Source organism: Hyla sarda, chromosome 2 (genome assembly GCF_029499605.1).
Source record: "Hyla sarda isolate aHylSar1 chromosome 2, aHylSar1.hap1, whole genome shotgun sequence".
Lineage (NCBI taxonomy): Eukaryota > Metazoa > Chordata > Amphibia > Anura > Hylidae > Hyla > Hyla sarda.
The window spans coordinates 460,068,081-460,080,976 of record NC_079190.1 but is presented as its reverse complement, the minus strand read 5'-3'; the positions used below and the strand labels follow the sequence as shown (position 1 = coordinate 460,080,976).

The 12,896-nt window shown below is 40.4% G+C and overlaps 1 protein-coding gene across 7 annotated transcripts in view; it reads right to left on the bottom strand.

Annotated features, from left to right (window-relative positions):
- The window catches only part of LOC130357063 (uncharacterized), a 732,821-nt gene that overhangs the window by 393,783 nt on the left and 326,142 nt on the right, over positions 1–12,896 (bottom strand). The window contains exon 1 of one of the 7 annotated variants that reach the window (XM_056559416.1): positions 1,644–1,730. The exons of the other annotated variants lie outside the window; for them this stretch is intronic. The gene's annotated coding sequence lies outside the window, so the exon portion shown is untranslated. Of the gene's footprint in view, positions 1–1,643; positions 1,731–12,896 lie in introns of those variants that run through there. 7 annotated transcript variants of the gene reach the window in all.

Sequence of the window (12,896 nt, the reverse complement as noted above, 5' to 3'; positions counted from 1 at the left end):
CCGGAGAATGCCTGAAGGACAATTACAACCCCGGAACATTAAGAGGACGGAATCACTGTACAGAATAAAGGGGCTTTAATGTTTCCTCTGATTCAGACTTCAACTTTTATCATAGAAATAATAAGAATACCGCTCAGGGGTCTTCTCAGTGAACGTTCACCACCGGGAAGTTGAGTTTGGACAAATTCCAGAATCATGTGCAGAACTACACTCGCTCTACAGATCCATGGACGCCTATACAGCAAATGGGCTGCATGAGAAGAACTCATATATAGTCCCTGATGGAAAGACACTTATTCTCTGTCATTTCAGACAGAAGATTTAGATTTTACATACCGCAGCATACACGATTACAGATGTAGCAGAGCTGGGTTTATCACATGTAGTAGAGCTCAGATGTTCAGATGTGGCACTACACATGTTTACAGATGTAGCAGAACTAAAGAAGTAATATGTTCAGATGTAGCAGAGCTGGGTTTATCAGATGTAGCAGAGCTCAGATGATCAGATGTGGCACTACACATGTTTATAGATGTAGCAGAGCTAAATAAGTAATATGTTCAGATGTAGTAGAGCTGGGTTTATCAGATGTAGCAGAGCTCAGATGATCAGATGTGGCACTACACACGATTACAGATGTAGCAGAGCTGAGTTTACTACATGTAGCAGAGCTCAGATGATCAGATGTAACCCCACACATGTTTACAGATGTAGCAGAGCTGAGTTTACTACATGTAGCAGAGCTCAGATGATCAGATGTGGCACTACACATGTTTACAGATGTAGCAGAGCTGGGTTTACTATATGTAGCAGAGCTCAGATGATCGGATGTGGCACTACACATGATTACAGAAATAGCAGAGCTGGGTTTATCATATGTAGCAGAGCTCAGATAATCATATGTAGCCCCACACATATTTACAGATGTAGCAGAGCTACAGAAGTAATATGTTCAGATGTAGCAGAGCTGAGTTGATCGGATGTGGCACTACACATGATTACAGATGTAGCAGAGCTGAGTTTACTATATGTAGCAGAGCTCAGATGATCAGATGTGGCACTACACATGTTTACAGATGTAGCAGAGCTAAAGAAGTAATGTGTTCAGATGTAGCAGAGCTCAGATAATCGGATGTGAAAACACTGAAATTATTACAAATTATAAAGAATAGATAAACGAAGAGATGTCAGACTGAGTTTATTAGATGTAGCAGAGCTGAGTTTATAACATGCTCTATAGCAGCGCTAAGGTGATCAGATGTAGCAGAGCTTTGTGACAGCACAGAGATAACCGGATACAGCAGAGCTGAGATGATTGAACGACATGTAACCGAGTTTGCCATTTGATCTGACAGAACTGTGTGTCGGTGAGTTTTACATCGATTTCCTGGTAGAGTTATTACGTTACACAATTTTTTCCCAACCAGGGTGCCTCCAGCTGTTGCAAAACGACAACTCTCAGCATGTCCGGACAGCCAACGGCTGTCCGGGCATGCTGTGAGTTGTCGTTTTGCAACAGCTGGAGGCACCCTGGTTGGAAATCACTGTGTTTGCACAAATCATCAGTGTTAAACGACAGGTCGGGTCCGAGCAATAGCAAATAACTACATATAGTAATACAAGCGTAAAAATAGATCTCTTACCAACATGTCGTCCGCCTCTAAAATATATCAGGCACGGCAAATAGATCTGGTTTTCACAAGCCACCAGGACCCTTCATGATCTCAGGGCAGTTATTCGCCTTCTGCACTATGCTCAAAAGGGAAAAGTTTAAAGGTCCCAAAAAAAAAAAAAAAAAAAGCCTCTCATAGACATGCCTAATACTCAATTAGGGGGGTGAGATTGAATAATGTGGATTTTTATCTTTAAGTAGGGGGGAAGGCTATGATATAAAACATGGAAGGTGTGGTCAGATGTTAGGCTATCCCTGATAGAAGGGCCCTGCACCTCACTGCTAGCATGTACTGGGAAGGCTGCCAAGGCAGTGACTTTGTTTGACCCGGCTGCCAATCTTTCCTGAAGCGGTGCGCCAGACTAAACACTGACACTATTTTAACCGAAATCAGGCTTCAGCAGCTGTTTACTCTCTGGCTTTAAGCTTGTGCACCGCCATAGCACCCCTGACCCCGCGCTGCACACACAAATCCGGATCTACAATGTTTTAGCTGCAGATAAATCATTTTTTTCAGTCCTCGTAGTTACTGTATTTGGGAAAATCTCGTAAAATCCGTTATAGCCTCTAAATCAGCGTTTCGCAACCAGATGTGCCTCCAGCTGTTGCAAAACAACAACTGTAGTTTTGCAACAGCTGGAGGCACACTAGTTTGCGAAATGCTACTCTAAATGCATGTTATTATCTAGGAATCTACCACTCCTTAAAGGGGTACTCCGGTGGAAAAACTTTTTTTTTCTTTTTTAAATCGACTGGTGCCAGAAAGTTAAACATATTTGTATGTTACTTCTATTAAAAGATCTTAATCCTTCCTGTATTTATTAGCTGCTGAATACTACAGAGGAAATTATTTTCTTTTTGAAATTCTCTCTGATGACATTACGAACACACTGCTCTCGGCTGACGTTATTATAATAATAATAAGTCTTTATTTATTGTTGTCCTTAGTGGGATTTGAACCCAAGGCCCCAGCACTGCAAGGCAGCAGTGCTAACCACTAAGCCACCATGCTGCCCTTAGCATAAATCTGCTATGCACGGTTGCTAAAATGCAAAGAGATGTCAGCAGAGAGCACTGTGGTCGTGATGTCATCAGTGTTCCAAAAAGAAAGGAATTTCCTCTGTAGCATTCAGCAGCTAATAAGTACTGGAAGGATTAAGATTTTTTAATAGAAGTAATTTACAAATATGTTTAACTTTCTGGCACCAGTTGATTTAAAAAAGAAAAAAAAAATGTTTTTCCACCGGAGTACCCCTTTAGAAGGGTTATCCAGGAAAAAACTTTATATATATACTTTAATGTGTAAGCTTTGTGCCACAACTTCACAGAAATATAGGCTGATATAGGCCTGGATAAATAACCATAAATAACACCCAGTCTTTAGCGGCTGAACATTTTGGTTATAGGACACGTCCCTCAAGCACATGAAAGGTAATTATTTTATTAATGGTATATGGGTTTTTAGGGAAAAAAAAAACATTTAGGGGGACATTTATCAAAGCATTTAGTAGGTTTTTGTTGTTTAACATTGTCGCAAAAAAGTTGTATATACTTTTTTTGTGTGACTTTTATGCAGTAGAGTGCCTAAGCAAAAAAAAAAAAAAAAGAAACTTGCTTACCAAAGCAAAAAATGATTTTTGACTTGCAGTAGTCACAGATTTATCAAGTACGAAAGTCGCAAAAAAGTTGCATCGCATGAAAAAACGTACAAAATTTACTCCAACTCGGACATGGAGCAGAAAAAGCCACTACCAAAGCAAAAAAAAGAAAGAAAACAAATTTGCTTACATGAAAGCAAAAAAATTGTAAGATAAAAAATAACTAAAAAAAGGAATACATAAGGAAACATTGATAAATGTCCCCCTGAATGTTAAAGGGGTACTCAGGTGGAAAACATGTTATTTTTTTGTTTCGTTTTTTTAAAACAACTGGTTCCAGAAAATTAAACAAGACTAGTAAATAACTTCTATTAAAAAAAGCTTAAAGGGGTTATCCAGGAAAAAACTTTTTTATATATATATCAACTGGCTCCAGAAAGTTAAACAGATTTGTAAATTATTTCTATTAAAAAATCTTAATCCTTTCAGTACTTATGAGCTTCTGAAGTTAAGGTTGTTCTTTTCTGTCTAAGTGTTCTCTGATGACACGTGTCTCGGGAAACGCCCAGTTTAGAAGAGGTTTGCTTTGCGGATTTGATTCTAAAATGGGCGTTTCCCGAGACACGTGTCATCAGAGAACACTTAGACAGAAAAGAACAACCTTAACTTCAGAAGCTCATTAGTACTTAAAGGATTAAGATTTTTTAATAGAAGTAATTTACAAATCTGTTTAACTTTCTGGAGCCAGTTGATATATGTAAAAAAAAGTTTTTTCCTGGATAACCCCTTTAATCCTTTCATTTCTTATCAGCTGCTGTATGCTCCAGAGGGAGTTGTTTTTTTCTGTCTGACCACAGTGATCTCTGCTGACACCTCTGTCCATGTCAGGAACTGTCCAGAGCAGGATAGGTTTGCTATGGGGATTTGCTCCTGCTCTGGACAGTTCCTGACATGGACAGAGGTGTCAGCAGAGAGCACTGTGGTCAGACTGAAAAGAACTCAACTTCCTGTGGAACATACAGCAGCTGATAATTCCTGGAAGGGTTAAGATTTTTTTTTTTTATAGAAGTCATTTACAAATCTGTATAACTTTCTGGCACCAGTTGATTTGAAAACAATTCTTTTCCACCGGAGTACTCCTTTAAGGAAACATTTATGGGATTATTTTATCATTTTTAAAAGAAATCCCACCACACGTTTACAAATGGGAAAGTACTTACAGACTTTACAGAGCTGGGGATTTGGCTCATTGACAGAGAAAAAATGTCTCTAACGAAATTTTAAAACTCCTTATGGGTTAATTCAGTAATTCTATTTACATTGAAATCTGCAGCAGAAAATCCTGCACATTATACTGTACATGTAAATACACCATCAAGATGGAATTATGATATGGAAGTGTGGCAAAAGATGTTGATTGTTCCCAGTCAGCTTTGCACACAATTTGGTACAAGTAGAAACTAATTTGGAAAGATTATAAAAGGAAAACATAAGAGCAGACAAAGGCAGAGCTCAAAGTGTCAGGTTAAACTCAAAGCAATATGCCTTGAAAAAATTGAAACAAAAGGATTTTAAAAATTTTCAAGATTAAAATCTGAGTGTAGCAAAAGATATTAGTTGTTCCCATTCAGCTATGTATATAATTTGGTGCAAGTAGAAACAAAATGAGAAAGATTATAAAAGGAAAACATAAGAGCAGACAAAGGCAGAGGTCAAAGTGTCAGGTTAAACTCAAAGCAATATGCCTTGAAAAAATTGAAACAAAAGGATTTTAAAAATTTTCAAGATTAAAATCTGAGTGTAGCAAAAGATATTAGTTGTTCCCATTCAGCTATGTATATAATTTGGTGCAAGTAGAAACAAAATGAGAAAGATTATAAAAGGAAAAATTTTGGCCAGACCAATGAAGACATCAAAGCGTCCCAAAACAAAAGAAAAACAAATACAGTGGTCCCTCAACATACGATGGTAATCCGTTCCAAATGAACCATCGTTTGTTGAAACCATCGCATGTTGAGGGATCCGTGCAATGTTAAGTATAGGACAGTGGTCTACAACCTGCGGACCTCCAGATGTTGCAAAACTACAACACCCAGCATGCCCGGACAGCCGTTGGCTGTCCGGGCATGCTGGGTGTTGTAGTTTTGCAACATCTGGAGGTCCGCATGTTGTTGACCACTGTTAGAGAAAGTTGTACTCACCTGTCCCCGCTGCTTCGGACCGTCACCGCTCGTCAGCGCTGCCCGGGATGTCGCCGTCCATCGCTGTTGCCGCGTCCCCGAGGTGTCCCCGACGATCCGGTAAGGCTTTCCAGGCAATCGCGCTCTCCGTTGCCGCCATCACGTCGCTACGCACGCCGCTCCTATTGGATGACGGGACAGCGTGCGCAGCAACGTGATGACGCCGCTGGAGAGCGCCGACGATGCAGAGGATCCCGAAGAGGACGCGCCGGAGCCCCGAGGACAGGTGAGTGACCATCACCGGAGCTCACGGCGCACCATAAACGGTTATCCGGTGGCAGCTGAAGCAGTCTGCGCTGCCGGATAGCCGTTTATGCGATGGCCCCGACATACAAAAGCATTGTATGTTGATGCTGCCTTCAACATGCGATGGCCTCTGAGAGGTCATTGCATGTTGAAATTATCGTATGTCGGGGCCATCGTAGGTCGAGGGGTCACTGTAGGTGAATAAAGCAGACAAAGTTTGTGACAGAAGTAAGAAATTGATTATGTGATTTACATATAGAAATACTTGATAAAAACACGTACTAACACCTAAACAGATGAAATAGGTTACAGGAGGCTGAAAAAAAGAATTGTGGAGTGTGTGTGATTGGATGATAGTGATACTCAATAATCAAGGCTCAGTCTGCATTGGGCAAGGAGGTGATTCTGGGACTTAAAATTGGTGACATAAAATATATAAAGATGATGTCTAAAGAAAACAATTATTTTTCCCCTTCATTGGGTTTATAGTACTAAGGAAATGGTTATCATTACCACTACAGGCAATGCACAGGTGAACATAGAAATTTTGGGCACTTTTCTCATTCTGTCAAATTGGTGCTGATAAAGTAATTATTCAGGGTGATAATACATCTTGCCACAGCGCAAAGAGTGTTAATGCTATTCTTCAGGCCTATCAACTCAATGACATGGCCAGCAAACAGCCGGGATCTTAATCCTATTAAAAATTTATAGTGGAAATTTTACAAATTAGTCTGTGGCAAGGCTCTATCCTGCAAAGCTGATCCATGGTAAATATATTCAGAAATAATAGTAGCAACTACCGTAAGTAAAAAATAATATCTTTTTTTAATGATTCTATGATTGCTTTCCACAATGTTACCAATATCATTTATAATTATTTAAACAAAATATTTCTGTCAACATATCATTTACAAATAGTCATTATCTTATTCATTTTAATATTTACTGAAATTGTTTGTTAAAGTGGAACTGTTATTTCAAACAACTCTGTATATATCAATAGTGCAAATACATATAAAAAAAACATATCTTATCAGAGAAATATGCTTTCTTCTCCACTTATAAGGCTGCTTTGCCCTTGGGGGGAGGGGACACAGGCACAGACTCTGCAGGCTGACTGTCTTACAGAACATGCTGGATTCAGGGGGGTAACCAAGGGTAACAAAAATGCCATATTCTACATATGTAATAGCTAGAAATAGTGCTACTTCTCATGTACACCACCATGACAGCTTACCCTAATGAGTAACCTTTAAATGACAGATGCCCTCTTTAAAGGGGTACTCCCGTGGAAAACGTTTTTTTCCATATCAACTGGTGCCAGAAAGTGAAACATATTGGTAAATCACTTCTATTAAAAAATCTTAATCCTTCCAGTACTTTTTACGGGCTGTATACTAAAGAGAAATCAAAAAAAAGAAATGCATTTCCTAAGATGTCATGACCACAGTGCTCTCTGCTGACCTCTGCTGTCCATTTTAGGAACTGTCCAGAGCAGCATATGTTTGCTATGGGGATTTTCTCCTGCTCTGGACAGTTCCTAAAATGGACAGCAGAGGTCAGCAGAGAGCACTGTGTTCATGACATCAGAAGAAATGCATTTCTTTTTTGGATTTATCTTTAGTATACAGCCCCTAAAAAGTACTGGAAGGATTACGTTTTTTTAATAGAAGTGATTTACAAATCTGTTTATCTTTCTGGCACCAGTTGATAAAAAAAAAAAAAAAAAAAAGTTTCCATGGGAAATGCATCCTAAAACAATCCTGAGACCATTAAAAAAAAAGCAGATAATTTTGCCAGAGGAAGTTTCCATACATGCAATGGCCACTACAGAATAAAACCAGTATTACAAGTTGCTCTCCGCTCTGGCGCACCATAAGTTGGTTGTTGCCCTGTGCAGTACCCCTTATGGTACCCCTATACTATGTACGGTAATGTGCCAACAACACTTCCTAATGAATACACTAGGGGGTGTAACTGCATAGACATAGCTGCTTTTCCAAAAGTTTAGGGACCAAATGAGATATTGGTTGCAACCTCTGGATGACTAAGACATCAGGAACAATGGTGGAACTATAAAGGTGCTCTGTGTCATCCATGCCGTCACTGCAAATCACCCATAAACATCTACAGCACCTACAACGGACCCACAAAATTAATGGCACAAAGCTTTAGTGATGACATTTCTGTGACTGTTTCGCACATGGAGGTAGGGCCTGCTGGAATGCTGGCTTTTAGATCGTGAACATTTTTGCAATGGATTTGCAGCATGTGAATTTACTCTAGCACCTTGTCTTCCAACCAGTGTTCCTCAGCTGTTGCAAAAAAAAAAAAAAACAACAACTCCAGCATCTGGCTGTGTGGGCATGCTGGGAGTTGTAGTTTAGCAAAAGCTGGAGGTACCCTGGTTGTAAGACACTGCCCTAGTACATGGAAAAGGTAACCCTTAGTTGTACCCTAACCATTCTCTCATTCTGAATAGTTCCCAGATCTAACATGATGTACCTCTTATAATTGGGGAAATGCAAAAAGAAAACATCTGTAGCATAAGCAGAGAAGAAGTAAATGTTGCATGTCACTCATACATATACATAAATACATACATTAGCATGATACCTACACAGCTACCTTGTGAGACCAAGATCTACATCAGGCTGCCAGCTGCCTATTCTGCAACAGTATGCTGTATAGCAGTGGTCTCCAACCTGCGGACCTCCAGATGTTGCAAAACTACAACTCCCAGCAGGCCCGGACAGCCGACGGCTGTCCGGGCATGCTGGGAGTTGTAGTTTTGCAACATCTGGAGGTCCGCAGGTTGGAGACCACTGCTCTATAGCTTAGAAGCAGCAGATAGATAGAGGCCTGTACCCTGCCATCCATTGTATTTCATTTCATAAGATGCAGTTATCACTTGCTGCACTGGAATCAAGAACACTTCTGCCTCTGAAGGGAAAGGGTTAACCCCCCTAGCATGGTCCCTTCTCTATGTTACTGTATCCTAATACATTTTACAGTCTGATGTTGGTTGTTCCCAGCCAGAATTGTATAAATTTGATGCAAAGAGAAACAAAATGGGAAAATTTATAAAAAGGAAAACATACTGGCGGACCAAGGAAGACATCAAAGTGTCATAGCTACCTATCCTGCATGAGCACGTGCCATATTTCAGAAGCAGCAGATAGATGCCTGTACCTGGCCATCTATGTGTATTGCATCTTGTAAGATGTAGCTATAACTTACTACACTGGGATCCAGGACACTAAAGGTGATGAAAAGCAAGGGTTAAAGGGGTTATCCAGGAAAATACTTTTTATATATATATATCAACTGGCTCTAGAAAGTTAAACAGATTTGTAAATTACTCCTATTAAAAAATCTTAATCCTTTCAGTACTTATGTGCTTCTGAAGTTAAGGTTGTTCTTTTCTGTCTAAGTGCTCTCTGATGACACGTGTCTCGGGAAACACCCAGTTTAGAAGCAAATCCCCATAGCAAACCTCTTCTAAACTGGGCGGTTCCTGAGACATGTGTCATCAGAGAGCACTTAGACAGAAAAGAACAATCTTAACTTCAGAAGCTCATAAGTACTGAAAGGATTAATATTAATCTGTTTAACTTTCTGGAGCCAGTTGATGTATAAAAAAGTTTTTTTTCCTGGAATACCCCTTTAATCTCCTAGCACTTACAATACCTGGTCAAGACCAGTATATGGAGGGTTAAATTCAAATGATTTCTTATAGATTCCCCCAAAGGGAAATCCAAAAATACCCTATTTTCCCATATACTTATTTAAAATTCATATGAGCTTTATAAAATTTTTGAATCACTACACACTGTTTTAAAATCTATAGTGCTGAGAACCCTTATTGCTTTTGCATATATCTGCTAGACTGTTAGAAAACTCTCCAGCATCAGTGCTTATTGTTATACAGTCTAGGTGTGCCTGCAGGTCACACTTATTACTGTATTTGGGCTCAGCACTACCTGTTTAAAAACTCCTACTCTCCTCCCTCAGCATGTTTCGCTACATAAGTAGCTTTATCAAGAGGCAGCGGGCATCTGAGCATGGACGCCTTATTTATAGACTCCATTTGTGACATCACTGGGGAGAGCCTGAGCGCTCCCCATCCAATCAAATTCTAGAATCCTGTTACTACTTCGTTGTATGGTCTGCTCGTTTTTGATCGACGAGATATTCATTCAATCAGAGCATTCTGTGATAGTCCCACCTCTTTAAACCACGTGACCACTCTGATTTACTGGCATCCATTTGTTTACTTCCTTACGTCACTTGTGCACTCTCAGCTGCGCGATCACTTTGTTTATTATCGCCGTGAGTGAGTGTTAATCTCGTCTGCGCATTCCCATGTGCTCCGACAGTTTGTTACTGTAGCGCCGTCTGCTCACAACTCATGTGCGCAAACACTTAGGCTTTATGTTGTAACTATGCTGCGCATATTCTGAGCACACTTGCGTGCGCGAGCACTTGGGTTCATTCTGTGTGAATTGCATATTGTAAGATGTAGTTATAACTTACTGCACTGGGATCCAGGACACTAACGGTGATGAAAAGCAAGGGTTAATCTGCTAGCACTGTCCCTTCTCCACAATACTGTATCCTAATACATTTTATAGTTTGATGTTGGTTGTTCCCAGCCAGCTTTGTGTACAATTTGATGCAAAGAGAAACAAAATGGAAAAATTGTAAAAGGAAAACATACGGGCAGAGCAAGGAAGACACAGCTGAAGTGTCATAGCTACCTATCATGCATGAGTATGCTCCATAGTCCAGAGGCAACACATAGATGCTTGTACCCTGCCATCTGCATTGCATCTCATAAGATGCAGTTATAACTTGCTGTACTGGGATCCAGGACACTGCTGCCTCTGAAGGACAAGGATTAACCTCCCAGCACTGCCCCTTCTCTGTGTTATTATTTTCTAATACACTTTACAGTCTGATTACAGATAACAATATGATGTTGGTTGTTCCCAGTCAGTTGTGTATACCATTTGGTGCAAGTAGAAACAAAATGGGAAAACTTTAAAAGGAAAACATATGGGCAGACCAAGGAAGACATAGCTGAAGTAACATAGAAGTGTCATAGCTTCCTATCCTGCATGAGTATGCTCCAGAGTTCAGAAGCCGCAGATAAATGTCTATACATTGCCATCTATTTGTAGAGAAGAACGATGATCCAGCACTTAAAAATGATAGCTTTACTGAAGATCACTTGACACTGTAAAACCGACCATACCAGCAGACACGTTTCGAGCGCTTCGCGCTCGAAACGCGTCCGAGAGTATGGTCGGTTTTACTGTGTCATAGCTGCCTATCCTGCATGAGTATGCTCCAGAGTTCAGAAGCAGCAGATAAATGTCTGTACCTTGCCTTCAATTTGCAGAGAAGAACGATGATCCAGCACTTAAAAATGATAGCTTTACTGAAGATCACTTGACACAGTAAAACCGACCATACCATCAGACATGTTTTGAGTGCTTTGAGCTCGAAACGCGTCCGAGGGTATGGTCGGTTTTACAGTGTGAAGTGATCTTCAATAAAGCTATCATTTTTAAGTGCTGGGTCATCGTTCTTCTCTGCAAATGGTGTGCCTTGCCGTGCAGTTTTGACTAGCTGCACTGGGATCCAGGACACTACTGCCAATGAAGGGTAAAAGTTAACCTCCTAACACCGTCCATTCTTTATGTTACTACTTTATTTCCTAATACATTTTACATTCAGAATAGAGATAAGCAAATCTTTAAAAAAAACGTAGCCCAGTCGCCACTTCAGCAAAGTGCAAATTTTCTATTCTGGAGCCACATTTGCTTCAGGCAGCAATTGTAACCCATATTCAACCATTTCACCCTCCATTGACTTATATGAGAAAAAATACAGCTCCATAAAAAAATAAAAGAAAATCCCCATCCCTGTTATGTGCACATAACTATTTACAGACCCGACCAAGTATCTATTGTGCTCCAGAACGTCTAGCCGGTGTACAGCAAGCGTATCATTAGATGTTTTTAGTGCCTTGTCTATTTGGAAATCCGGCGCTGCATACAATTTGCAGAAATGATCGACTGTGCACGTGACACAGGACAAATTGCGCCTTTTTATACAGTAAATCCCATTCTTGCTATTTAAAAAAAGGATAGAAGGTAGGCATTTACCGTCCCATAAATGTAACCCCAGGCACTGATCCAGCAATTCTCCCCCTTCTAGCAGGCCAGTTATTTCTTCACCACTGTATCGGCAACGTAGTATTAAGGCAAAGTTGCAGCCTAGAGAAATAACAGGTTCCATCTGCATACACTTAGGCAGGGCTCAGCCAAAAACGCAATTATTTCACTCTAGTCCAATGTTCCCATTAAAGGGTGAAATGCAACATGAATTTCTTCTAAGATGAACGGGTTTGGGATTTGCACAGAAGCATAACGACTGAAGAGATGACAGGAAATCTCGCCGCGTCCCTTTTAAGTGCCCATTTACGTGCCTCCAATTTTTCAGCTTCTGTCACTAAAACAATTTACCTGCTACAATCAATGGCTGACTGAATCCACCTGGTTGCAAACTTGGGGAAAAAAAATGGTGTATACGTACAAGAGCTTCCTCGCTGTGAGGCCTCTTTGTGTATGATTGCCCATGGCTGACGGAAAAGCTGTAACAATATCCAGTGAAGCGCTTGCACACCGGGTGCCGAGATCTCTTGTCCCCCAGAATAAGACAGCTGCATGTACAGGCTATGGCTTTACATTTCTGCACAGTACCCGCTGCTGTTCAGCCTTACTACACTTAACCCTTCACCTGACGGAAAGAAGAGGAAGAAAAAAATCATAACACTCACTAGACGCTCACTACATGCTTCCCAGCTCATTTCTGATCTTAAGAGCGCTCCCCACTAAGTGTGACAATCCACTGTCAGGTAAACTGGGTGAAAATAGGTTTTTCACACTTAGGACTCACATCTGGCCGACGCCGCTAGAAGTAATTTAAGGAAAGTGTAAAACACCGGCACCGCTTCCCAAATTAGCATACCTATGCCTGGCCTATGTCTCGTTCATTCTTGTTTTATTCCACTCATTTCTTGTTCTTTCCGTAGTTTATTATCCAAAAATAACTATTTTTTTTTTTCAG